Raw genomic sequence first — 26,692 nt, forward strand, 5'->3', positions numbered from 1 at the left:
GGCTACAGCTCTGATTCAACTCCTAGCCTGGGAACCTCCATATGCCATGGCTGCAGCCCTAACCGCCCCCCCCCCCCCAAAAAAAAGAAAAAGAAAGAAAAATTTGCCTGTCATTATTTTTCTGCATTTTGAATATTAATCTTCTTTCTCTTATACGTGTGGCAGTCTTTCTCCCAGTTTGTTTCTGGTTCTTTTCACTTCCTTCATGGTGATTTTTATGATCTGTCTCTGGTGAACAATTATTTATTCTAAATTTTAATGTAGTCAAATTTGTCAGTCTTTTCTTCTGTTATCAACCCGGGTTCTTGGATTCTTTAATCAATAGAAATTGATAAGAAGCCAGGGGAGAGAAATTCAGGCAAGGCTTTATTGGAACTTAGGCTGTAGCACGAGTGAGTGAAAACAAGTTAACAGGTTCCCTTGCTGAGGTGGGGGAGAGCTGGTCCCTTAAATGGGGTAAAGTTGGGGGTGGGTTGCTGGGTTGGGGTAGAGGGGTGACTTAGGTGGTCTGCCCACCCCCTTGCTGGTGCTGTGTGTAGGGATCATGTGTGCTACCCTGCTTTTGCTCCCAGCAACTCAGAAGTGGCAGTTGGATTTTTGGTCTTTTTGTATCTTGTTCATAATTTGCCCCACCTGCACATGCATGCAGTTGTTTTTAGTCTCTTGAAGTTTCTTTGTATTCTGTTGCTGAGAGGAGACTTTTGTCCAGGTTCAAGCACTGTGATAAGGAGTCCTAGGTCCCAGCCTATCTCATTTCCATGGTCACCACTTCTTTTTTTCTTACTTTCCTGTATTGGTCAGAATGCCTGGTCTATAGCTGAACTTCATAGTGTTAGAGAAATCTTTGTCTTGATCCTGATTTAAAAGAAAATGATTCTTAGTTTCACTTCTCTGAATGCTGTTGTTGTAGATTTTGCTGATTACCTTTATCAAGTTAAGCATATTCTCTTCTATTCTGTTTGGTACCCGTTTTTATCATGAATTGGTCTTGAAATTTATTCAGTGTTTTTTTTCCATCTATTAAAATTATGGTGTCATTTTTTAGTTTTAAATATTCTATTTTGACAATTTACATATCTAGGTTTCCCAGTGTTAAACAGTTCTTTTGTTTCTAAGATAAACTCAACTTGACAGAATTGGTTCCTCAATATTTTGGGTAAGATTTTGGCCTCTGGGTTCACAAGTGAGAGTACTCTGTAATTTTTTCCTTTTCATTCTGTCCTTAGCTGGTTTGGGCATTAAAGTATACAGATGTTATACAGTTAGTTAGGCATTTCCCCTTCTTTTCAATTTCCCGGAAGAGTTTGTATTAAATTGGAATGATTTGTTCTTTGAAAATTTGGTAGAGTTCACCTGTAATAACATTTGGGCCTATGTTTTCTTTGTGGAATTATTTTAACTACTGATTTTATTTCTCCAGTGGTTATAACATTCTTCAGGCTTTCTACTTCTTAATTAATTTTTATTAAGCTTAATTTTTCTAAGAATTTGATCATTGGGACATTTTAAAATTTATAGACATCAAGTTCATTGTATTCAATGACTCTTTTTACTTTTTTTTTTTTTTTTTTAGGGCCACACCCACAGAGTGGAGGTTCCCAGGCTAGGGGTCTAATCGGAGCTACAGCTGCTGGCCTATGCCACAGTCACAGTCTGCAACCTACACCACAGCTCATGGCAACGCCGGATCCTTAACCCACTGAGTGAGGCCAGGGATCGAACCCACAACCTCGTGGTTCATAGTCAAATTCGTTTCTGCTGAGCCACGATGGGAACTCTGAGTGACTCTTTTTAATGTCTGCCATGTCTGTATTTAAGTACTTCTTTTCATTCCTATTACATTTTAATTGTGCCTTTTATCTTTCTTGACAAAGATAAGCAAAAGTTTGTCTATTTTATTTTTGAAGCAACCAAGTTTTGGTTTTGGCTGTCTTATGTATTGTATCATTGTTTTCTGTTTATTATATTCCTGCTCTTAATTTGTATTATTTCTTTCATTTTACTTTATATGGTTGCTTTTTCCTAACTTCTTAAATTGGATGCTTAACTTACTAATTTTCTTTCTTATTTTTGACTATAAGAATCTAATACTATAGGAGTTCCCGTCGTGGCACAGTGGTTAACGAATCCGACTAAGAACCATGAGGTGTGGGTTCGATCCCTGGCCTTGCTCAGTGGGTTAACAATCTGGTGTGGCTGTGAGCTGTGGTGTAGGTTGCAGACGCGGTTTGGATCCCACATTGCTGTGGCTCTGGTGTAGGCTGGTGGCTACAGCTCTGATTCAACCCCTAGCCTGGGAACCTCCATATGCCGTGGGAGCGGCCCAAGAAATGGCAAAAAGACAAAAAAAAAAAAAAAAAAAAAAGAATCTAATACTATAACTTTTCCTCAAGATAGTATCTTATTTGAGTCCTCCAAATTTTTGTTTTTTATATGTAAAAAGTTCATTATCATTCACTACTTTTTAAAATTTCCATTATTCTTGCCCCTTTGATTTATGGAATATTTAGGAGTGCAATTTCTCATTTATGTTTTTATTATTGATTTTATCTTAATTTCATTGTAGTCAGAAAACAGAGCATATATGATAGCTATTCTTTAAAATTTACTGAGGTGTGTCTTATAGCCTAGAATGTGCCCAGTTTTTATAAATGTTACCTGTGTGCTTGAGAAAAACATGTGCACTCTAATTGGTAGTTCTGTTGTGTGATAATTATTAATTGCATCATTCAATTCTTCTTCATTTTCACTAATATTTTTGTCTGCTTGACCTACTTTAATTGACAAAGATAGTTTGAAATCTCCCAGTATAATTGCAAATTTGACAGTATTCTCCGTATTTCTATCTTTTTGAATTTTATATATTTTGGTATTTTTGGTGATACAGGTTCAGAATAATTATTTCTGCCAGGTGAATTAAATGTTATCAATATATAGTGATCTTCTTTAACCAAAATAATGGTTTTGATTAGTATTTGTCTTGTTTGGTAAAAAAAATATATATATATATCATCTCCAGCTTTTATGTTTGGTATATATATTTTTGAATGTGCCTTTTTACATTCAACCTTGTCATTACCTTATATTTCAGAGTTTCTCTTTTAAACAATATATAGTGGAATTGTTCTTTTTTTAAAATCCAACCTTATAATTTCTTTTAATGGGTAATTATATATATATATCTATATACCCACAGAGACTAGAATTATTGCTGTATTTGGATTTGTTTATGCCATCTTTCTTCATGCTTTCTATTTTTACTGCTTATTCTGTGCTCTTATTTTTCTCTTTAAATTGATTTTTTTTTACTTCTTGTTTTTACTTCTTTAATTTGGAAGTCATAGCCTCTCTTTTTAAAATGTTATCTTTGAAATTTACCAGGCCTGTTTAACTTAGCAGCATCTGTTTTTCAATATCTGAATAATTCAACAACTTCGGTCTTCTTTGATATTGATCATTCACCTCCCACCTTAGATGTTCTTGATACATAATTTTAATTCTGTCACTGTTCATCTCACAAAGTAAATATGATTTACACTGACTGTACATAGAGATAATGATGGCTTACCTATATGTTTACTAATTTCTTTGTTCACAGCTCTCTCTTGATTCCTCAACCTTTCTCTTGAGGCTGTTTTTCTTATTCCTGAAGCTCATCCTTTAGAAGTTTTTGGTCAATGTCTTTTGAAGGTAAATCTTGTTTCTTTTTGTATCTGAAAACAAACAAACAAACTTATATTGCTCTCATTCTCAAAAGTTGTTTCTCTTGGTACACAGTTTTAATTTGATAGGCATTTTCTCTCAGCACTTTGAACATATTCCTTTTCTAGTTGTCCTAATTCTTTTTTTTTTTTTTTTTTTCTTTCTTTTTAGGGCTGCACCCACAGCACATGGAGGTTCCCAGGCTAGGGGTCCAATCAGAGGTACAGCTGCAGGCCTACACCACAGGCACAGCAACACCAGATCTGAACTGCGTCTGTGACCTACACCACAGCTCATGGCAACACTGGATCCTTAAGCCACTGAGTGAGGCCAGGGATTGAACCTGCATTCTCATGGATACTAGTCAGATTCGTTTCCTCTGAGCCACGACGGGAATGCCCCATCTTTATGATTCTACTCTCCATCTTTCTTTCTTCCTTCCTCCCTCCCTCCCTTCCTTTCTTCCTTTATTTCTTCTTCTTTTTACAGCCACACCTGTGGCATAGAGAAGTTCCCAGGCCAGGGGTCTGATCAGAACTGCAGCTGCAACCTACACCACAGCTATGGCAACACTGGATCCGAGCCATGTCTGTGACCTATGCTGCTGTTTGCAGCAGTGCCGGATCCTTAACCCAATGAGTGAGGCCAAGGATCAAACCCATATTCTCACAGAGACAGCATTGGGTCCTTAACCTGCTGAGCCACAACAGAAACTCCTCCATGTTTCTTAGTTATCTTTTTATATTTTCTAATTCCTTGCTTCTTTATGCTGCCCTTATGGATAATATCTTAAGCTTTATCTTTCCATTCACCAGTTCTTTCCTTAGGTGTTGGTAAACTCATTCACCTAGTTTATGTCAATTTTATTATATATTTTAATTCTAGGTATTCTTTTGCCTTCTCTTTAACATGATTAGCAATGTTTGATAGCCTCTTATTCTTGGTTTCTTTAAAAAATTCAGTCTTTTAATTTTGTACTTGGTTATTTCATATTCTATATCTGTTAATTACAAAATCTGAGATTTTTAGGGTCTAAATCTAAGTTAGTTGCTTCAGCCATCTCTTACAAGTGGCTTCTTTTCATTTTTGTTAGGTTAATTTTGGACTATGTACTCCTACTTTGTAGAACTTAACCTTTGGAAGTTCTAGGATACTTTTCCTCCAGAGAGAATTTACATGTACTGGATTGGAGCCACGTGTGTGCTTCCCCAGTCCTGGATCAATTGAAAGCTTCACATTCATCTCTCCCATCTTCACGTGGGGCTATGATGAGTCTCCCAACCCCCACTCAGGCGTAGACACTTTTGTTCCCCTGATATCAGGTAGACAACTTAAGAACTTAGTTACTGGAGTTACTATTATGGTTCTGTACTCAGATTTCAGCTAGCTTATATATTTTCCCCTCAGAGGAAAGTACAGGGAAGGAAGCTGGAGACTTGTCTAGCTTGTTAGTAACCCCTAAATGCATTCAAATGATCTTTGTTATAGTTTATCCAAGCTCTAATTGCATTTTGGCAGAAGGAAACTTTATTGTGTCGAATCTGCCATACTGCTAGAAGTAGAAGTCTCCTCCTATTAGCCTTTTAAGCAATTTCTGTCACCCTGTTCTCCTTTCTGAGTAAAAACAGTCCCATCTGGAGTACCTGGAGCTTCTAATTCCTGTGTATTTTCTTTTAGTACAACTTTAATCAATATTTCCTTCGGAGGATCCTTAGTTTTGACATTTCCTCTACTCGGCTGCGTCATTTAGCTTTTCTCTGTCTACTCTAAGTCTTTACATATTGCGGTTTGTGGTTGCACATGCCTTCTAGTTCAATCAAAGATGGAGTCTCTTCTTCTGTTTCATGTTCTTCTTTCCTTTCAGGGTAATTTTTAAGATGAATAAGAGATTGAAAGTGCATCACTCTACCATCTTCAAAATTCTGCTTTCACTCAAAAGCCCCTCAAAATTGATTGCTTACATAGCTTGAAAGAATAATTGTAGCTTCTACATAGTTCATATTTCCAAAGGGTAGCCTCTTCAACTTTGGGATCCTTTCCAGTGAGAGGAGGATAGCTGGTCAAATAAGAGGCAATGCTTTGGGTTTCTTGGATGAGATTTTACATGTGGATTGGCATTCAACCCTGGACACCTCTAAATGACCCATAGAGACAGAGCTTCAGAAGAGAAACCAGAACAAACATCTGGCCTTCATGGAATCATTCTAAAATTACTGTCTTCTCGACCTTCGGAGGCTTTTTTTTTTTTTTTTTCCTCCTAATCTCTAAAGTAACCTGTGGGTAAAGACTTTCACATTTGCTTTGAATGAATATTGATGCCTTCTCTACATTCCTGTCTCTCTAGAATTTTGTGCCATTTATCCTTGAATTTGACTTTGCTTCTTCATGTTAATGCTTTTCCCCATACACAAGATTGGATCCATGGTGTTATTTTATTTGCCTATTCCTAAGTGCTATAATTCTCACAAATTATTGAAGAAGCCTTTTGGGGACTTGAAAGAAAAAAAGTCTTAATTTCCTTTAAACATGAAGTCCAAAATTAAAAAATAAAATTTTAGAGGGGTAGTCCTGGTTTTAGCTCCTTGGATCACCCGTCTAAGACATGAGAAAATCTGCAAGCATTATTATATTTGTATGAATATAGGGAACTTGGGTTTCCCACTAATAAAAATATTTTCATAAATGTGACTTAATTTGAGTTAAGGAAAATTGCCAGCTTTATTTAAAGTAGGATAGGAAGAGTTTTATAGTGAAATAGTTCAAAGTGGCGGTGAAAAAAAAATCCACCTAATTCAAAACAACAAAAATGTCAACCATAAAGATGTACAGCATTTTCAGGAAGCCTAGTCCATCCTGAGCAAATGTTTTTATACCAAATAACAATCCTTCCATAATCACTTTTATTGAGAGACATCCCAAGGTTGCCAGATGGAAATATGTTAAATATGTTCTGAAATCCATTCTAACAGAATCCTAACATTCGAGCTCCTTCATAAGAAGGCATTCAAAGGCAATGTAATTTTCATAAAATATGTCCGTCTAGGTAATCATAAATGCTGAATATTGTCAGGGTTTCTCAGGAATTCTCAGGTTTGTGGAAAACCTTTCCAACTGGACTTTTAACCACCAAAAAGAAATAAGAATAATAACTTGAAATTTAAAATAAACAGTGCTGGAAAAATACTCTAACTCCTACCCCAAAAGGCAGCAATAGGAATTTAGTGCTACTTGTAATATGACACAGGGATGTGAAAGGAAACATAAATACTAGGCTAGGGCCTGACTCCTGGGGTATAGCAGACAAGCATGATATAGAAAAGAAAGCCAACTCTCCACATACAATCCACCCAGGTGATCCTCGTGTTCTCCCAGTAGTTATCTGTAGATGTGTAAATGGCAGGGAGGTCTAAGTGGCTCAGTAATGAACTCATTACTGCCTATGCTGCTGGTTTTTAGAAGGACTTAGTGCTAGTTTGGGTGTCTACCTCCTTGAGAATGAAAGAAGAAAGAAATGGACTGGAAGAAGATCATACCTCTGGGCACAACTCCATCTGCAAAATGCCTCTGACTTGGAGATCCCTGAAAGAATGGACAGAGGAAGAGAATCAGATCTGGGGTCTAATGGTTTCATGCAACAGTCCCCCTTTTTACATTTACTTCCAAAATCTCCTATAACAAAGCAGGGACTATATCCCAACATAATTTTTTAGCCAAGTTGAATCTGTCGAAAAATGACTCAGTGTTGAGGAGAGTGGGGTTTTCTGGCTTTTCCTCATGCATCTGAGTCTTTTTATTCTGATATGTTAATCCTTCAAGTCATTTGATCTGCCCCAGGCAATATAAACAACATTTACAGCAAGTCTTGCACTCTATCCGTCATGTGCAAACGGCCTGCTTTTCCCATTGCCACATGAAAGTGAGAGATTCGAATGGGGCCATTCAGACTTTCCTGCTCAGAGACAATTAGACAGTGTCAGCTTCGTGCTCTGGCGTCACCATTTCTCCAGGAGCTAGAATCTGATGGGGGAGGGATGGATGTTTGTTTCAGCATTTCTCACACAGCAGCAAGGAGCAGGTTTGGAGTCATGCTTGAGTCCGGCGGGGACTGCAGCAATGGTCAAGTCCTTGGTTATATATAAACAGAGAAATTGTGGCTGAGGGAAGGGGACTTTGAGCCAAAATTACACTCTCCATTGGTAAGATACATTTTCCTTGGTGTAAAATTATCCTTTAACTGCCTTCATTCCACAAATATTTCTTCAATATTTCCTTTGTGCGAGGTCTTTTCCACTCGGTGTGGGTATACCATGTTTTAGTCCTAATTGTCACTGTGGACCATCAAGCTCGTATGAGTCACTGAAAACGGCTTTCAGTTTTAGGTAAGTGAAGAGGGACTCACCAAATATACCCAAAGACCAACAGTACAGGAGAGGCTTTGCAGAGATCTGTACTGAAGGTCTTTGTGTGTCATCACATTGCGGAGCCAGCTAAAGTGGAGAATGAGAAGAGAAGTTGTTTGTAATTCCTTACCAAAACCCAGCACCACAGAAAGCCATGGTATCAGGTCCTTTCTCAGCTGGTATCTTAAAATTGGATGCCAGAACTTTCCTGTGCCACGGATGCAAGCGCGAGTTGGTGTAGCCACCTTGGAAAACTGTTTGGTAGTATCTTTAAGAGCTGAACACATGCATACTCTTAGCCCACCTCTTGTACTCTTAGTATGCCCTCAGCAGAAGTGTTCACCTAAAGACTAGAATAGCTCTAGCAGCAAGAGTGGAGTAAGTAGAGACTGAAGCATATTCATACACTGAAATATTAGACAGTACCGAGAATGAACAAACCACAGCTGCACACAGCACCATGGATGAACGTTATAGGTAAAATATGCAAAGAAACAAGCCATGCATACAAGATAATCATGATTTCACTTATATAAAGTTCAAAAACAGGCCAAATACTCTTTGAGATAGAAGTCACACAAGAGGTTCCCTTTGGGGGCTGGTGTGTGGTGATGGTTAGTGATGAGATGGGAAGGATCATGAAGGAACTTGTATGGGTGCTAATAAGGTTCCATTTCTTGGTTACTCACTGAATGCATGCTTGTGGCCTACTCTGTGAAAATTCTTCGAACCAGGCACTTTTGAATTGTTAACTTTTCCATATGTCTGTTACACTTCAATAAATAGTTTACTTTCAGGTATAGATGTTCCCCCCTCATTTTTTTTTTTTAATCTAGAGTAATTAATTTTCTCCAATTACCAAATGCAATTCAGAAACTGGCAGTTTCTTTGCCAGCTCCATGAATTTCAACCCACTCCTTGTCATTCCCACCCCATATCCCATGCTATAGATCCTAGATTTTTCAGTAAATGTGTGTGCAGGCACATACAGTTCCAGTCATGTGTGTGGACTCATGTTCCATTTTGCTTTCTTTTCTAAATGTGAGTTTAGCTTTATGTAATATACATTTCTGGTACATTAGGCACTCTGCTGGCAACATAATATGCATTATTTCATTTAATCCTGAACACTGTCCTATAAGGCCATCATAATTGTCTACGTTACAGATGAAGAGACAGATCCAAAGAGATTAAATAACTTGCCCCAAGTCACAGAGCTAAGCAGGTCTCAGGGACCCCAGAGCCCTTGCTCTTTGTCCTATACTGAAGCCTCCTTCTCCTTCAGCAAGAAGATAGCAACCTGAGAACTACATCATATTAAAGGAGAAATTATATAGTCCACCTGCTTCCATTCACAGATGAGAAAACAGGGAAAATGACTGGCTCAAGGTCCCATGTGCTGGCCTTCATTTCATGTACTAAGTATTCACTGTAGGAAGCATGTAGGAAAGACAATACACGAGTAGGAACAAAGTTTAAAGAACTGCAGAAGAATAGACACAGCATGTGGCTTTGGTAGTATTCATTATAATTTTACAATCTAAACTGAATATTTTCTGTTTTGTCTTGGGGATGAACCACAGCTGAACCTTTCTTATACCCAGATGAGATGGTCCTGCTTTGGGCTTTAGAAAATCCCCCACATGTCACAAATAACTATGCACTTTGATCTCTTGGAAGTTCTTTGCGTGCTTGTACAACACAACCCATCATTCCTAAGCTCCCATTCTCATGACTTAACAATGTTTAGGATCCCGGAAACTGATTCTTCATATTTTCTTGTCCTTGACTATGGACAAGGATGACAGTCTAAAATGCTGTGAAGGGCTCGTGGTTCCTTCCACTGCTGGGACTGAGGCGGGCACTATGTCTGAGTGTGGGAAGGACTGCGGCAGCAGAAGCACTCAGATAAGAGAAAACAAAACTTTTACTACATGTTAAATTCTTCTTTCTCTGCGTGAATGCAATAGATTTTGCTTAAAGAATGATCCTCGCAGTCCTGAGGGTCTGTTTATTGTGTATCCTAAAAAGTGGTTCCAGAGGTACACATGAGAATTCACAACAATAGTTGCACATGGCGGCTGAGGAATATTTTATGACATTAAACAACTTCATATTACTGTTGAATTTAGTATTGCTATATATATGCTATAATTATTATAACGCACACACCTAGATTTGAAATTTAGGAAGCAAAATGACAAATCTTCACACTAACAATCGGTGGAGACTGGATTGGCTAAAACTGGAAATAGTTTTGTTTTTTAGAAAATTGTTGAATAAGATTTAATTAAGATTTTCAAAAAGTTAAACAAAAATTCAGTTTTATTTAAATAATATTTTAAATGTTAATATTTAGTAATTATATGTATTTTTGCTTTTAAATTTTGAGATAATTTTCAATATTTTAGATGGAAAATAATTTCTGAATTCATAAATACAAATAGTTCTAATTATTTTCATTTTTGAAGTTAGCTTAATTTACCTTTCAAGGCAAATACACATTTTGTATACATTGAATGTAATTTTATTTGTATTTTAATCCTTCATATCATTACTGTCAGTTAAGCATAAATTTTATACTTAAATGCAGGTAAGGACTATTTATTTTATGAAATGAGAGCATAAATTATGAATTGTGTATGTTTTTATTTTATTACTCATCTAAACATCATTGGCCATCAATAGAACACCCAAATCTGAGCAATAATAATGAAATCTAGTCGTTTGCAGTTTTATTGATTTTCAGATGTATAAAGCTCAAACGAGTTGTTGTGAAAGAATATTGGTTAAATAGAAGTAAATTTGTTAGATAGAAAAAATATTTTATTTAGAAGGCTGTAAGCTCGACTTAAAACTATAAATAGTGAGACATAACGTCTAAATACCTCTATTTGTATGCTTGGTTCAGGCCCTGCAGAAGTTAGAGACTGTCTGACCACAGTGTTCCTTCGAGTAGGGTCCACGCGGTCAGCAGAGAGCTTGGGTCTTACCAGAGGGCTCTTCTCATCCCCTACAGTGTTGATTGGCTGTCTGGCAGCATTAAATCAATGTTGGTTCAATTTTTCTCACACTGTAAGTCGTTGCTCATCTTTATCCCTCTAAATCATAGGTCTGCTATTAGCAAGAAATTGCTCTAGTGGCAACTTCACAATGCCTTTCATCACATCCTTTCCTCTTGTATATCAGCGATGTGAAAAAATGGATTAAAATAAGGTGCTTTGTGACTTTATTACCGGTTTCCTTGAAGCCAAGTTTTCTTCCTCCTCATCTCTCCCTTCTGTGTTCTTCCTCCAGTACCTTATATCCCTCCCCACACCTCCTCCTCCACCTCTCCCTCCTTCATTTTAGTGAGGAAAGACTTCTCTTGGTAGCCATATCACCAAGTCATTCACTTTTTTCAACTCTCTCTTCTCTTTTTGTCAGTGCCAATTTTGCTCAAACCTGAAGTGTCACAAATTTTTTGAACCCGACTTTCTGCCAGAAGTCTTTAAACAGATCAACCCCTTTTATTCTCTGATGTTTTAAAACTCATTTGCACAAAAGAGAATTGGAAGGTCTCAGAGGATAGTGTTCTGACGGTTCTTCAGATCAACAGCTGTTATTCCAGTTGACAGCATTTTAAGTCCAGTAATGATGGACGTTCTCCTTTTCATGTAAATATCATAAGGATAAATGAAAAATCTAGACGTACCATTATTGCCATTTCTACTCAATTTTTAGATGAGTCTTACCTCAATATTTTATCCTTCATTAATTTTCTATCTACTTAGTTTGTTCAGCAGGTGGGAAAGAAATAGGTTTCCTACATGAAAAGACAAGCTGGTGCTCATTTGTTGCCATTTTATTGACCCCACATTTCTACCAATTTCTCTGTGTCGGGTGAGGTGATTGCCAAGAAAGTCAGTCTAGACTATAATTAAAACTAAGATTTTTTTTCACCCTATAAATTTAACAGCTTCTTTCTTTTTCTTTTTCTTTTTTTTTTTTTTTGGCCTTTCTAGAGCTGCACCTGCAGCATATGGAGGTGCTCAGACTAGGGGTCAAATTGGAGCTATAGCCTCTGGTTTACACCACAGCCATAGCAATGCTGGATCCAAGCCACGTCTTTGACCTATACCACAGCTCATAACCTACACCACAGCTCATGACAATACTGGGTCTTTAACCCACTGAGTGAGGCCAGGGATCGAACCTGCGTTCTCATAGGTACTAGTCAGATTCGTTTCCGCTGAACTACGACAGGAACACCAACAGTTTATTTCTTGAAACCATCCTGTTTCTCCTTAATATGGCTCTAGGAAAATAAACCACAAGTGACACATTTTTCATTGTTGTTTCCTTAGGAATTGTGGCCATCCTCAGTTGGGGTCTTAGGGTTTATAGTGGTTCCAGAGCCAGGTTGGGCGATGGCGGTTGTATCAGAACGTTTTCATGGCTGTAACCCCAGTTGAGAATAATACAAATTTATTTGACAAGAAGTGAAATATCTTAGAAATTTCCCAGGACCCAACTGCCAAAGTCCCCAAGGCAGCCACATGAGATCCATCATGCCCATTCTTATTTACAATTCATTGGAATAACCTAGAATCTCAAAAGCACTGGGTGCTTTCTCAACAACAATTTAACTCCTCTATGAGTTAAAAGTAACCTAAGATGAGTTTCACAAAGAAGACTTCACAGGATCCATTCGAAGTGTGGAGTCAAGCAAGGAAGGAACAATTGCAAAATCCTCCAGAGTGTTGTAGTTGTATTTTTGAGCACTTAGCCACAGACATAAAGTTAGACATATAGTTAGACATATAGATAATGTATATCTTTGTCTTTCCCATTGGTTTGCAAACCCCTGTTGTTCCCTGTTGTATTATGAAGCCAGAGTCCTTAGAAGATATTTAGAGAATGAAGGGTCTGGGGCTGGCCTGTGACATGATCTCACTCCCAGTCCTGGCAGTAAAATTGCTCAGTAATTGTATTCTGTAATTCACTTTCCTTTTGGAAAATAGTCACATTTTGTTGTCTTGGAGGGTGTGACAAAGATTTTGTCACATGCTTATTTAACAGAAGCTGAAGGCCCAGAGACTCAGGCTGTGTGATTTTTAATTATGCAGCGCATGTCTTGTAACTTGACACTTGATTTTCAGCAAGCCTGGGTACTGCCTTCTTTCATCCTCCGGAATAATAAAAATAGTAACAGTGATAGCCACGAAGAAAGTTAATGATCCTTGTAATATGCTAGACACTGGGTTAAGCTCAGCATGTGCATTATCTTGTTTAGTCCTTCCAGCCACACCATGAGATCCCTGTAATTCTTATGTCCATTTTACAGATGAGGAAGCTGAGATAGAAAAGCTAAATAGCTAATTCAAGGTCTTCCAGCTAGAGAGAGGTGAAAGAGAGATTTAACCCAAAGGGCCTGCTTCCAGAATCCATGTTCTTGGTCTTTATAATCTCCTGGAGCAAATATATTAGATCATCTATTATGAAGCAGTTAAGGAGTTCAAGAAAGACTCCAAGGCAGATTTTTCTGCCTTTCAAGTCCTTAATCATTCTTTCAAACTTTCCAGTTGGCATGGCTCTCCGCTCATAAAAAGATGTTTCACTTACTGCAATGTGACTGCAGAAGTCTATGACCGCAGCCAGCACACAGTGGGTAAGAAGGAGTTAAGCGCTGACAGCCCTTCCTGCGCGGGTCTAGCCAGCAGCAGTTCATCACAAATATGGGGCTTTGATCCTGACAGCTCTCCTTTCACTCAAGGGGAGCAGGGAGGGTTTGACATGGGGAAGCAGGAAAGACTATAGAGAAAAGGGTCTTGTTTGTTTCCTGGGTGGATTGCCTCCTTCTTGGCATGCCTCCAGGAAGTGAGTCTTTTCCTGCCCTGAAACTTCAGGGAAATAAATCTCTCTCCTGTAGAACGGACCTGAGAGAGGCCCCGGGGCAGCCACATGAGATCTGTCAGGTCCAATGACTTGGCTGGCAGGGTGGCCGGTGTGTAGCCTGGCAGGTTGCAGCCCCTGGCTGGGGTGGGGAGGGCAAGGGGTGTCAACATGACCCAGGGAAGAGAAGGGTGAATCCAGTGAGGTCTTTGATCCTGGGGGCCAGCAGCCAGAGCGGGCACCCATAGAGACTGAACCTCTGGGGGAGGAAGCCTAGGGGAAAGGGCAATTTTGAACACATTTATAGATGGAAGCCTGAGAGGTAAGCTTGAGGAATCCTGAGCCCAGGACTCCAGAGGCCAAAGCAAACCTGAGAGAGGAACAGGAAGTGTCATGGATACAAGCTCATGAGAAACAGCTGCAGCATAAGATTAAGAGCAGGAGAAGAGGGAACCGCGGGGTGAGGTGAGAGGAGTAGGGTCCCCACAGTGGTTTTTTTGCAGCCCAGGATCCTTGACACTCATTCTTGTACTAGTGTGCTGGTTTCTTTCTGTAGAGTTTTCCCCATGCAGTTTGAACAAGGTGATTCACTTTCCACCTCTGGTTAAAGCAGGTGATCCTGTTTGTTACAGTCACGGGTGCAGGGATGGGGGAGGATGCACCAGGGCCGGTGAGAAACAGAGACTTTTGTAGGAAGGTATTCTTCTCCTTGGACTTGAAGTTAAGAAGAAACAAATGCTGAAGAGATTGTATTTACATTGGGACTGTGATGGGAGCAGGACTCTGTTTTAAGTTTGATTATTATTCCCACATTCACCCCCTTCCCCCCACCCCACTTCCATGAGAGGAGTCAACTCCTTCAGAGCAGTGATGTCAGGCTTGGCCATACAACTGCCTTATGGTGGGCAGCCTTGAATTTGGGCTCAGCATGCGACTTGCTTTGGCCAATGAGATATTAACAGGTGTAACACAAGCAGAGGCTTGAAATGTGCTTGTGCATTTGTGCTGGCTCTTTGTACTTCTACTGTGGCCATAGGAAGAATTTCTCAGGGTGGCCGTTGCCCCCTCAGCCCAGCCTCAAGATGATATCCCCAGCCTGCCTTGAGGAGCCAAGCTTAGCTGGACCCCATCGAAGCAGGGCCACCAGAATCTAACCTAACAGATATGCAAAGGGATGACTAGGCCCAGTTGACCTCAGCTGACCCGCAGTTGTGTGAGAAGGAAGCGCTCATTGTTGAATGTCTCTGTATGTTGTGGTTGCTGGTTCAGCAGCAGTGTCGTGATAATAGCTAGTCAATACAGCCTTTTTTCAGAGCAAGGCCAACATGGTAGTGACAGGGCTAAGAGATGGAGTGAGAGAACTAGAATGGGTCCTGGTGACATCACCCTGATCAAGTTGTTCTTAGATCCAGACAAGTCCTTGAACTTTCCATTCTTTTTTTTTTTTTTAATTTTTATTTTTTTGGTGGTGCCTCACAGTGTATAGGACCCTCCTACATCAGTAGCTCTTTTTATTTTTAAACAGCACTGTGGAGGCATAGAATGGGACAGAGCAGACTCAGAGATGGCAGGTGGTTTTTTGTTTGTTTGTTTGTTTGTTGGTTTGTTGGTTTGTCTTTTTGCTATTTCTTGGGCCGCTCCCATGGCATATGGAGGTTCCCAGGCTAGGGGTCGAATTGGAGCTGTAGCCTTTGGCCTACGCCAGAGCCACAGCAACGCGGGATCCGAGCTGTATCTGCAACCTGCACCACAGCTCACGGCAACGCTGGATCGTTAACCCACTGAGCAAGGGCAGGGACCGAACCCGCAGCCTCATGGTTCCTAGTCGGATTCGTTAACCACTGCGCCACAAGGGAAACTCCTGAACTTTCCCATTCTGTGAGTCAGTAGACCCCCTTTCGCTTAAGCCATTTTAGATCATATTTTTGTCATTTTTGTCATTTTGACTGGACTGGATATGGACTAAATGTCAAAAGGGCCTATATGCCTTTATAATACATATACACGCAATATATTGGTGTGTTAGAGATACCTGTTTATATAACCAAGCAAAAGGCAATTTAATTAGAATTTAGAAACCAAACAACAGGGAGAGAAGGGGGCTTATGTTTCGTCCCCTGGGACACAGATTCTGAAATGGAGATTTATGTACAGGTAAACAGTGGGGAGTGTTTGTAGGACCAATACCTGTGAGGAAGTAAGAGAAGCATAATAGGACAAAGGGAGAATTGAATTGCAGTGCATCTTGCAGCAGAGACCTCAGGAGTCCCATGGGGACCCCTGGAGATGGGCTGGCTCCTCAGACTTGTCCCTGTGGAGGTGAGGGAGCCAGACCATTGTGCCCACCCCATTGACTAGGCATTGGATGTGGGCTGGCCTCAGAGAGGCATTGTAAGCTAGGGTGAGGTAGCTCTCATGAACTGAATGCAAGTCCCAGAGAGAGACTCAGCTGTGAGTTCTCAGTAGCCAGTACTCCTGGCAGCTGCGGGGTTGAGAGGTTTGGTCCTGAAGGGGATGGATGGTAGTCTGGGCTGTGCATCATAGTATCCACTACAAAGGCCACAGTCTGATGCAGGGATTGGGATGGCTTCTGGCTGCAGTAATCTAACAGGTGAGAGCAGAGTATTACCCAGCAATCATTATTTCACCCACTTTTGTTTTGCATTATCAACAAGGGAGTCAATCAGTCAACAAGCATTTATTTAATATGGAGAGGGCACAAAGAGCCGTGTGTGTGTGTGTGTGTGTGTGTGTGTGTGTGTGTGTGTGCAGAGAGAGAGAGAAATATGTAAATATTCAGAGAGAAATAAGAGTTACAGTAGCAATTCTATTCCAGTAGAGTTAGGTGAAATTTTTCATTAAACGCCATGTCATAATGTCAATGTTTTACTTCTTACAAAAGCAAAAGGAGACTCAAAAGATTGGCTGGTTCTCCAGTATACAAGTTCTCACAGTGATGATGTATGTGAATAAAACTTTCATGCTACCAAGTACCCCACAGGCCTAGAGGTATGGGCATTCAGTTCTTGCTAAGAGAATCAAGTGTGCCCTGCGAAGTTGGCAGAGCTCACTTACTCCCAGAGCTGGCCTAGGTGCTTGCTGTGTTGGGAAATAAGGGCCAATCTCCTCCCTTAAGCATCCTTATCTTCCCTTGGGATATCCCTGTTCCTCCTGTTCCTTCTTTCTCAATAGTGCATGGAGCCTCCTGCATGCCAGCTTAGAAGGTGAGGGGAGAGCCCTTTACCCACAGCTCCTCTTGTGGAGAAATTCTGCTTCTTGACTTTTCAGCGCCCTTATGTGGAAATGTGTTACTTACAATGCCTAAAATATTTGGGGTGGAAGGGGTGGAAGCAGGGAAAGTAATAATATTGGCAACACATCATAAATCCACAGAGACAGGGATGCTGAAAGTGGCAGAATTAAGGACTTTGGAAAAGCACACGGGGTCCACTGTGAAGAGGGCACTATTGTGAAACACTCAAGGACTGTTTTCTTAATCCTGGTGTGCAATATGGTACAGAGAACATTCAGGAGTTACACCATTAGAGCCCTGATTTGGCATGAGTTTAGTGTTTCATGTTAATCGTTCTGACATTTCCAGACATCGGCTAATATTGGTCCCCATTTTGTAACAGCCTACTTCCCTCTTCTCCACATGAAAGGCAAAGCTGTTGAGTGTTCCATCCCTGTTGGGTCTGGATTGTTACCAGTTGTTTGTTTTAAGTGAAGTATGATTCCTAGGTGTGAAGGAGAACTACAGTTTTCTTTCTAGCGTGTCCGTTTTGGGGGACTGTGGATTTAGGAGTTTGAGGGAGACAAGATATATTGTGAAAGGAGGAAGTATTTTAAGACTTAGAGTGAAGAAACTGATTAAATTTACAAAGGTAGGAATTAAGACGGTGTCCTCTTCATCAGAGTGTGAAATGGCCCCTATAATTTGGGTTTTGGTACTCAAAATTTAAACTATTTTAAAAATATTATTCTGTTATCATGGACTTCATAGAGAACAATGATTTACATTAGACATCATGCCCTGCGAACAGCTCTAAAAATAGGATCCCACCAAGATTAAAAAAAGGCTCACTTTCCCCAAGAAGGACTTTTATTTATAGGTATTTTGGAAAGGTGGTAAAAGCATAAAAGCTGTGATAAGAAAGGCTTTATTCTGAGCTATCAATAATTGTTATGAAAATCCTGTGCTTAATGAGATTTTGCATTTAATAAAGCTCAAATCTTTCCTGGTCAGAAGTGAAAAATCATTAGAACTAAAAAAAAAAAAAATAGTCCAGCAAGGTAGTCAGGTATAAGAGATATGGTATATAGTGATGCTTAATTAGAAAATTTAAAGAGGAGTTCCCATCGTAGCTCAACAGTGACGAACTCGACTAGTATCCATGAGGACGGGAGTTCGATCCCTGGCCTCGCTCAATGGGTGAAGGATCCGGTGTTGCCATGACCTGTGGTATCACCATGACCTGTGGTATTGCCATCAGCCATGGTGTAGGTTACAGATGCAGCTCAGATCCCGTGTTGCTGTGGCTGTGGCGTAGGCTGGCGGCTTCAGCTCTGATTTGACCCCTAGCCTGGGAACCTCCAGGCCCTAAAAAGACAAAAAAAGAAGGAAGGAAGGAAACGAAGAAAGAAAGAAAATGTAAAGAAAGGCCCTATTCACAAAAACAACAATTATAGCACAAAGTTCATAAGAACAAATTTAACAATAAATGGGTAAGTCCGACGTGAAGAAAATTATACTTTACTAAAGGACATACTAGAAACCCTGAATAAATTGAGTCATATCACATTCTTCAGTGGGAAGATTCAGTATTGCCAAGATGTTAACTCTCCCCCAAATAACTTGTTGATTCATTCCATGAAATTCCAGTCAAAACAAGGAGCAGTTCTGACTTTCCCTGGCAAAAGAAAAAATGTCATAGCTTATAAAAGCAGCACTTGAGCCCCCAAAGCTTTTGTGGGTAGTAGAGGAACTGCCACTTCAAAGGATCTCACCTCAGCCCTGGTTCCACAGAGATGACAGTGCATGGGTTGGTCACTCACTGCAGCCAACCCTGCTGGCAGCCGGTTATGCCATGAGGCAGTAAGATGCCTTTAGCAGCTCTAGAGCCAAAATCTCTTCTGCTGATTAAACTGAATGTCACTGGAGCAATAAGAATCAGAACTGACCCTCAGTTCTTATGTTTATGACAAGAGGGAAAAGGATCCCAAGGAGGAAAAAAAAAGTGTGCTCTAGATAGCAAGACATGACATTTCATTTGAAAAAGAATTTTTAAATGTATGACTTTATTTTGTCTCCCAAGCTGATAAAAGTGGACAAGTGGACAAAATCAGTTTCACATTTAATAAACCTAAGGATAATTAATTAATTTACTTTCTTCTTTCCTTCAGACTTTGCTTCTATATTCGGAAACAGATGAATCTATACCTGTTCCTTGTCTTTAATTAGATCATGAGATCTTTGAGAGCTTGCACTGTGTGTCTTTCTTTTGGAAATATTGATGGATGCTACATGAATTTTTTAAATCTAAAATGTCCAAAACCAGAAAATCCAAAAGATGGTTCAAGAGTATTGATGGAATCAGTTATTATATTTCTTTTTCTTCTTACAATTGTTTTTGAAAAGCACGGGAGAATAGAGTAGATGCCAGGAAATTAGAAAAATGCAGCTATGGTGCAAATCTTCAAAAGACTTCAGTTGAGCAATCCTTTCAAATTACTCTCCCTCACTGTCAGTTTGGAAGATTTGGGAATAATTGTATAAAGCTGAAATATAGAAAGAGACACACACACACATACACACACACACAAGTTTGACAAAGCAATTTGAACTTGAGTATGTGCCTAAAATAAAGGGATAAGGAGACTGGTCCACAGATGGTCATTGTAGTTTGCTTAAGCATACTGCCTGCCAGGACCCCACACAACTTCATTTATCAAATTCCTTAAGCTTGAAAGAGCAATTGTGATGACTTCACTTTACCCTAGCTCTGAACACAGTGAAAAAGATCAAGGGGAGACAAGCTGGGCTATATATATCCAGAAGCAACAGTGCCAGACAATTTGATATCATTTGAGCGATCAGGAGGGAGAAAGGCCAGAAGAGTCTGTAGTCCAGAAAAAGCTCCTGTACATTTGGGAGTTTGGGAGACACCAAAAAACACCAGCAAAGATCTAAGAAGTGAGGCCGACGGGAAGTAAGAAAACGAAACCAGTGCCAAGAAGAAATTCAGACCAACTCATCAGGGAAAATAGATTCGGGTATTCAGAGTTGAGAGTAATCCGGAAAACCACAGTGACATGTGATGTCACGAGGATGGTGACAGCAAATTAGATATGTAATCAGTGTGTCTCTTCCTCGAGCTGCCTGTCTAATGTCTAATGCCTTGAAGTTCCGTCACCCAGAGGGCAGTCTGGGGTCATGTTATTTTGGGGTCACCCCTGCAATTCTTCCACTGTCTTCTGGCAACCAGCTCCAGACTCTTGGGTTCATTTTTGGCTACGACTGTAGCCCTCTCCTCCTCTTGAGAAACCTTAGAAGATATGACGCCCCCTTGTCCTGCAGTGAGGGCATAGTGGTTTCTGGAACAGGATGGGGATGTTTGCAAAAGTTGTCCTGGAACTTTTCTCCCGACTTCCCTGCTCCTGACCACCAGAAGAGAAATTTGAAAAAGTAGAACCATCTTTTCAGTAATCTCCTTTCAGAAATCACATTCGCGGCTGGGTTTGCCATTCATTTTTGTATCAAGAACTTTATGAAGTGGAAATGGCTGAACTCATTTGGCAGGGCTCTCCCTTGCAGGCGGCCAGTTCCCAAATCCCCGAGGTGTGAGGGCTGGTTCTCCCCAGCACGTTCTTTTCAATAAACATTCCCACACTTGGCCCTTTACTCTAGCCGCCCTGTCCCTGCCCTCCCAGCGCCTGGAGCTTTCCACCTTGGCTCTGGCTCCGCCGAGCCTGGGCTCAGCCTTCCAATTCCAGGTTGACCTTGGCTGAGAGCCCCGCGTGGTCATTCTTCTCGTAAAAGTAGAAAATCTCAGGCACAGATTTCTGCACTTGGCCTCTCTGCAGAGCATTTTAGTACTCGAGGCATATGCAACCTCCGGCTGACACTGAATGAAAAAGCAAGAGCACTTGCTTACCAGAAGTCTGTGTTTACTGAATCGGACTTGGCCTTTGGCGACTCTGCTGCTGAGTCCAGGGTGAGAAGAGCCTGGAGCTGGGCCAGGTCTCAAGTCTATCCTGGGCTTGTTTAGCACCTGCGAGCCCGTAGGGCCTTCACCCTCTGACATTCGCAGTACACACTTCCCCTCCTTCCCTGGAGGACACACCCTCCCAGGGCATTCTTTATCGTCACCGCACCCCCCCACATTTTGCAAAAGACTGTCGTATACCTCATTTTCTTCATCCACAAAATGGACACGATGACAGTACTTCCTACTTAGGATCTTTGTGAAGATTAAGTGAGTGTTTTTAGCTTAATGTGTGGTTATTAGAAAATCATTATTAATTGATTCAGCTAAATTAGATAGCATGGATAGAGAAATACAGTGTGAGAGCAAATAGAGAAGCAGTCAGGCTGGAAATCCGTGGCTCGCTGGTTTCTTCCTTGGTTTTTATCCCATGGCAGAGTCTTCCCACCATTCATGGGGCAGCAGATTTTGCCCTACCATCAGAGAGAGCTGGGTCATGGGCTTGGATAAACCTCCAGTCTTTGGCGTCTGACAGACCTTTGACGAAAGAGAGTGGTGCAATTTCTAGCTGGGTGACCTTAAAAATCTTTTAAGCCTCAGTTTCCTCATTGGTAAAATAGGAACCACAGTTCCTCGCACAGAAGGTGAGTTAGGAGGATTAAATGCTCCTAGTACTGGAGAAAATGCTTGATAACCCTTGTTTTGACTCCTGGTACCAGCATTCTTCTTAGTCCCCACCAAGATCAGCCCAGGCTCTGGCTGTTCACAACCTCCCAGCAAACAGTGAATTACATGGTCTAGTCCTCCACTTTCTATCTCCAGTCTAACTGACTTGGCTGTCCAGTTTTTCTCCCTTATCCGATCAGTCCATTGCTGGTTGCTGCCCATGTTTTTGTTTTTAAATTTTTTTATTACTCAATGAATTTTATTACATTTATGATTTATAACAATCATCACAACCAAATTTTATAGCATTTCCCTCCCAAACCCTCAGTGCTGCCCATGTTTTGATGTGACATGTTATATATTTACAAGTTAAAGGTCCTAGGCCAATTTCATTTAGAATCTGGAAACCTCCTTGACATTTTTCTTGGATAAAATCACCAGTCTTTGATTCCTTGGCCACCCTATCACTGGTATCAGGAATGGTAAATATACATATCATACATGCTTCCAGCCCACCTTCCTGAGTCCATGGCAGACATCACTAGTTGATCACTAGCATGTTTTCCATTGAGCTGGGCCAGAGTCACTTTCAGCACATCATACTATCTCTCTACACCTTTTACTTGTTGCCTAAGGGCATGAACTTAGCTAAGGACTCATGAGGGTGTCAGTATGATTCCTGTAGTCATCTGCAGTTCTATCTACTCTGTTAGACTGAATGTACATAATGTCATTTTCAAGAATTCTCCACTGACCACTAGCCCTTTCCTGGCAGCTATAACCAGGGTCTGTCATCATAGGGTATGTAATAAAACAAAACTATGTTTTATTATGCTTTTTCCTTTTTCTCATTAATCATCATTTCCCATGGCATTAAATAAGTATTCTTTGAAAAAATGTATTTAGTAACTATGCAAATAGTCTATCAAATTGATATACTTCTCTCTGTCTAATAAGTTCCTTCATGTTAGACCTGGTATTCAGCAGCGCCTGGTCTCTGTCCAGGAGAAGTCAACACTATGATATATGTCATTGTATCCGTGTGCCTGCCTGCATCTCCAATTATTTTCTTAGGGTGGATTTCTAGAAATTGGACTCATTGTATCAAATGGTAAGAAGAGCTTTAAGGTTCTTGATTCACATTGCCACACTGCTTTCTGGGAATATTTGTGCTATTACATTCCTTTCAGTATAGTGTAAAATAGCAGAATGAATTGTCACCAAGCCAGGCACTGTTCTAAGAACTTTACATACATGAACTCGTTTCATCCTCCCTAGAGCCTTATTTTACAGCTGAGGAAACTGAAGCACAGAGTAGGTAACTAAATTGCCTAGGGCCACAGAGCTGGTACATGACAAAGCTTGGACTTGAACATCTTTCCCTACCCCCCATCTAAAACACTTTATTGTGGCTTCAACAATCTTGAGTACAGTTGGAGGTTTCTATTTAAGGCAAGATTTTTTTTTTTTTCTTTTTAGGGCTGCAACTGCGTCATATGGAGGTTTCCAAGCCACATCTGTGACCTCCACTGCAGCTCTCTTGGCAACACCAGATTGTTAACCCACTGAGTGGGGCCAGGGATTGAACCCACATCCTCATGGATACTAGTTGGTTTCATTTCTGCTGAGCCACAATGGGAACTCTCTATTTAATGCAAGATTTAAAGAAAATCTGCTGTCATGACTCGAATGAAGTCTTATCCAGAAGCAGGCAGGTGGTCCAGGTGACATTGTTCAGTCCATTTAGCACTACAGAGTTTTACAAAGAAATCAGGGTATTTGGAGCAGAGTAGGTGAAGAATTTCTTATAACCTTACATATTTGAGGAGATAAAAGTGTCATCATGCACAGCAGTCACATCTTTCCAAGAAAACGCATCAGTAGCCTGAGGTGATTGCTATTGGGGATACATGTGTCCAGTAATGGGTGCTTAGAATTCTTTCTAGATTCTAAACTGGGCAGTAGCCTAAGGAACTAATTCAAAGAAGCCCCAAATGTGTCAACTGGACCACAACACTACGAAGATTATTGTGAACAATAGTTCTAGATCTTTTTCCTTAAGTAAAAATAGTATTAAGGCTAATTTAAACATAATCAGCTGTTAGAAAGAAACCATATTAGAAATTCCCCTCTTCCAAAGTCTGAAGTGTAAAATCCCAACTCACAGGCGTTCCTGACAGCAAGGGATATATTTTTTTTCTTTCCCTCCTTGTGTCTCAGGCAAATGGTTGATTTATTTGAGTCATTTATTCCTGTGATTTCACAAAATTAGGGTACAGCAAGAGAAAGACAAATATATGATACCACTTACATGTGGAATCTAAAAAAAATGATACAAACAAACTTATTTACAAAACAGAAATAGACTCACAAACATAGAAAACAAACTTATGGTCAGTTAGGGGAAGGGGGGCGTCAAGGATAAATTAGGAGTTTGGGATTAACATGTACACACTACTGTATACAAACAACACCGATCTGCTGTGTAGCACTGGGAACTATATTCAATATCTTATAATAACCTCTCATGGAAAAGAATCTGAAGAAGTATATATGTGGCTGAATCACTTTTCTGTATACCTGAAGCTAACACAACTTTGTAATTTAAAAAAATTAAAGGGCAGGGTTGCCAGGTTTAGCAGATAAAAACACAGGACACCCAGTTAAACTTAAATTTCAAACAAAAAAATGAACAATTTTTTTTTAGCATGTGTATGTCCCATGCAATACCAGGGTTATACTTACCACAGAAAAGTGTCTGAAACTTAAGTTTAACTAAAGGTTCTATATTTTGCTGGCACCACATTAAGGGAAGTAGGTGAGGAAGGCTGAGAAAGCCCAGGGTAGAGAGAGGAGAGAGATTTTTAAAAAATAATTTTGTAGGAGTTCCTGTCGTGGGGCAGTGGTTAACGAATTTGACTAGGAACCATGAGGTTGCGGGTTCGATCCCTGGCCTTGCTCAATGGGTTAAGGATCCGGCCTTGCTGTGAGCTGTGCTGTAGGTTGCAGACGTGGCTCAGATCCCACGTTGTTGTGGCTTTGGCGTAGGCTGACAGCTACAGCTCTGATTTGACCCCTAGCCTCAGAACCTCCATATGCCGCGGGAGCATCCCAAGAAATGGCAAAAAGACAAAAAAATAAAATAATAATAATAATAATAATAATAATTTTGTATCTTATAGATTAAAAAAAGAAACATGAAGGGTGTCTGTAATCACTGTTCATTGCTACAATCCTTTAGGGTTCTGGAATTGTCTGCTTCCTGAAGAGCATGCTGCTTACTGACTCAGACTGTCCTGATGCCCAAGGCGGGTTTCCAAAGGTTGCAGACAATACTCTTAGCACCTTCCCTGGAAATCACTTTACCTGGAAATAACTTCAGGTAAACATTAACATTCATGTCATCTCGGTTTTCCAAGTACAGTTTTGATGTTGAGGGTCCCTTTGGCAGAGAAATGTTCCTAAGGCTAGAATTTCCCAGTCACAACAGAAAGACTTTTAGGTAATTTATGAAAAAGCAGTGGAAACTGTGGCTACTTTGGCTGGGGGTGGAGTGGTGGCGGTGCTGGGATTGTTCGATGGGGAAGGGGGAAGAGGAGGAAGGTCAGGGTAGAAGCAGGGATAATTAGAGGTCATTTGAAAACAGTTACAACCTTCCAAGCCCTCTCCACCCCCTCTGCCCCACCTCTGCCCGTCTCCATCTTCACCAGCTCTCTGTAGATCTGGATCCATTTTCAGAGTTCCGAACTACACAAGGCTGAAATCCAGACACTGAACCTTGGCTAGTCATCAAGATCAGGCAACCCAGGAAACCCCCATGTAGACATCTTCTGGGACCCCTCCCATCTCCTTTGCCGAGGGCCTGCTTTTCTTCCATCTTTCCTAAGGGCAGCTCACGGAGGAGAGGAGCAGAGATGCCACAGTGATCAGCTCGGTGGCATGGCGCTGGGGTTTTCCACTGAGGAATGGAGGGGATGAAGGGGGTTTAGAAATGACCTGAGTGCTTACCCTCCCTCTGTGGAGGAAATCATGGGTTTTCTTCATAGCAGCAGAATTCAAATACAGACCTTAGCAATAATTACAATACCAAAAAAAAAAAAAAAAAAAAAAAGTAAACCTACTTATTTAAAAGACTTCCCTCTATTTTCTTGACAGGTTAGTGGTTGAGGGAAGAAAGCAATCAAGCCCTGTTTGGTCATCAGTAAAGGGGCCTTTTCTTTCTTTTTTGAAAAATCTTTATCTTGAATCATTTATTTAATTAAAGATTAAAGTGCATTTATAATTGGACAAAATGAATGTGCTAATCGTAGGAAATTTTTAAAATACAAAAGAATGTAAGGGTGGAAAAAAGAACCCAATTTCATACTCTAGAGATAATCACTGTTAGCATTTTCCTGTATTTCTTTCCAATATTTTCTTTGCGTGTATATTTACATAATAGGGATCATACTGGCTACATAGCTTTGTATACTTTATCACTACATTCTGAGCATGATTTTGTGGTATTAAACATTTTTCCATGTACTGACTGAATAATATCTCACTGGTGGATAGAGCAGGACTTGCTTGATCATGTCCTTACCGATAAATTTTTATATTGCATCCAGGTTTTCTCTTCTACAAATTTTGCTCTGCTGGTCTTTTTTCATATTAACCTCTCTGCATTTCTGATTGTTTACTTAGGACAGATTCCTAGAACTATAATTGTGGCTGTGCCAGGTTCTTTTATAAAAGGCATTCCTTCCTCCAGTCTTTGTTTTCCCCACGCTTGGTAGATTGGTCCTCTTCCTGTGATTGTTACTATAATCAACAGATAGAAAATATGATATCTCACAGATTTCTGGG

At 40.3% G+C, this 26,692-nt stretch overlaps 2 long non-coding RNA genes across 2 annotated transcripts in view; both read right to left on the reverse strand.

The window, feature by feature from the left end:
• The window catches only part of LOC146403307 (uncharacterized), an 897,172-nt gene that overhangs the window by 491,613 nt on the left and 378,867 nt on the right, over positions 1–26,692 (reverse strand). The gene's annotated exons all lie outside the window — the stretch shown is intronic.
• The window catches only part of LOC106507220 (uncharacterized), a 356,536-nt gene continuing 337,079 nt past the window's right edge, over positions 7,236–26,692 (reverse strand). Inside the window, exon 5 of the long non-coding RNA XR_014803548.1 lies at positions 7,236–7,281. This is a non-coding gene — a long non-coding RNA (uncharacterized LOC106507220). The remainder of the gene's footprint in view (positions 7,282–26,692) is intronic.

The sequence above is a fragment of the Sus scrofa genome, chromosome 5 (genome assembly GCF_054392235.1).
Source record: "Sus scrofa isolate SSC_HxYL_T2T_F1_AM1 chromosome 5, Sscrofa_HxYL_maternal_Yorkshire_Landrace_v2.0, whole genome shotgun sequence".
NCBI lineage: Eukaryota > Metazoa > Chordata > Mammalia > Artiodactyla > Suidae > Sus > Sus scrofa.